At 35.4% G+C, this 1701-nt stretch overlaps 1 non-coding gene across 1 annotated transcript; it reads left to right on the top strand.

Moving 5' to 3' along the window:
• Positions 1 to 839: 839 nt before the first annotated feature.
• LOC126010140 (small nucleolar RNA SNORA51) lies at positions 840 to 972 on the top strand. The gene has a single exon (XR_007496274.1). It is a non-coding gene; the product is annotated as a small nucleolar RNA SNORA51 (small nucleolar RNA).
• Positions 973 to 1701: the final 729 nt, after the last annotated feature.

The raw sequence follows: 1701 nt of genomic DNA, 5'->3' as shown, positions 1-1701 counted from the left end.
GTCACCAAAATTTTTTCCCTTTTTTATTATCCTTTTTATCTCCAATGACAATGGAATGGATGCTCAATCTACAAGCTGTATAATGGAGACCAGTTGCACTAACATTTTGGGGGGTAAAGGAGGGAGATATGGGATGCATACTGGGAACAGGGGTGGAGGAAGGACAGCACTGGTGGTAGGAATGCCCCTCATTCATTGTCACTATATACCATAAATGATGTAGTGAAAGATTTGTAATGCACTTTGGTCACAATAAAAATTAAAAAAAAGAAGTACTTTTGAGCTGAAGAGTTTGAATCTTTAGCTTGTGAGTTTAGATTTAATAATATGTATTCATATAATCACATGAATTATATATTATAATGTAAAAATAAAGTTTCTTTGTTGAAACTAAGATTTAAGATGCTGCATAGTTTTAGTACTTTCATATTTATGGAAACAGGTGTTACTTCTGCCAAAAAACATAAATGAATGATGACAGGACTGTGACCAATTGACAATTTGTATTTTGTATCTTGCAATTCAAGATGTTATCTAGAGCCTTTCAACAGTCATTAACTGCAATCAACTATTAGTGATTCAATTTGAGGAAAAGTCAAGAATACATTTTAGTGACTTTAAAATGTAAAATATATGAATAAGGGAAGTAGAAAGTCTGTCTAGAGTACAGGACTGTGTGAGCGGGGAGGAAGGATACTTGGGATATTGGTGATGGGAATGTTACACTGGTGAAAGATTATATATATATATATATATATATATATATATATATATATATATATATATATATATATATGTATGTATATTTAAAAAATCAAAAAAAAGAAAAGCAAAGATAAGGCCTCCCAATTCTTACCATAGTCTGTGTTCTTTACACTGACTGTATAGAAAGAGGAGGTACAGCAAATGCACCCCATATACACCTCAACCCAGGCCCTTTGCCTGATCAGTAGTGTGAATTGGGGGGCAAAAAAAGAAAAAAAAAGTAAAATATAAAAGTGGGTGATTTATTGTAATGGATACTTTTGTTTGAAGCATGAGAGATTTAATGGTAGAAACCTAAAAAGCTTTGTTTTAATATGATCATAAGATCCAGAGAGATGGGGCCCGGAGAGATAGCACAGCGGTGTTTGCCTTGCAAGCAGCTGATCCAGGACCAAAGGTGGTTGGTTCGAATCCCGGTGTCCCATATGGTCCCCCGTGCCTGCCAGGAGCTATTTCTGAGCAGACAGCCAGGAGTAACCCCTGAGCACTGCCGGGTGTGACCCAAAAACTAAAAAAAAAAAAAAAAAAAAAAAAAAAAAGATCCAGAGAGATAGCACAGAAAGTAAGATAAGTAAGATGATTGCTTCACGCACAGCTACCCTCCCCTAGAATAGAACCAAACAAGAAAGCCAGTGTTTGGTCAGTTTACTTGGATTTTGGTAAATACCTGAATATATGTTCAGGTAGATGTCAGTAGAAAGCTAGCCTATTGAAGGAATATGGATAGCCTTGTGAATGTCCCAGTTAGAATTTAAAGGTAAAATAAGCAAGAAATATCAGGTTGAAGAGGTTAGAGATAGGGCACATGCTTCATTCACCTGTATGAGGTTTTAGTTCCATCTATGGCACAACAGAGTGGATAAATAGAACATTAAAAGTAGATTAGAAAGTTCTCCCTCTAAGTTAGGGAGCTTACTAAAGCAATAAGTGAACTTT

The sequence above is a fragment of the Suncus etruscus genome, chromosome 5 (genome assembly GCF_024139225.1).
Source record: "Suncus etruscus isolate mSunEtr1 chromosome 5, mSunEtr1.pri.cur, whole genome shotgun sequence".
Classification (NCBI taxonomy): domain Eukaryota; kingdom Metazoa; phylum Chordata; class Mammalia; order Eulipotyphla; family Soricidae; genus Suncus; species Suncus etruscus.
Note: the sequence above shows the minus strand (reverse complement) of the source record. Positions and strands in the feature narration are given on the sequence as shown.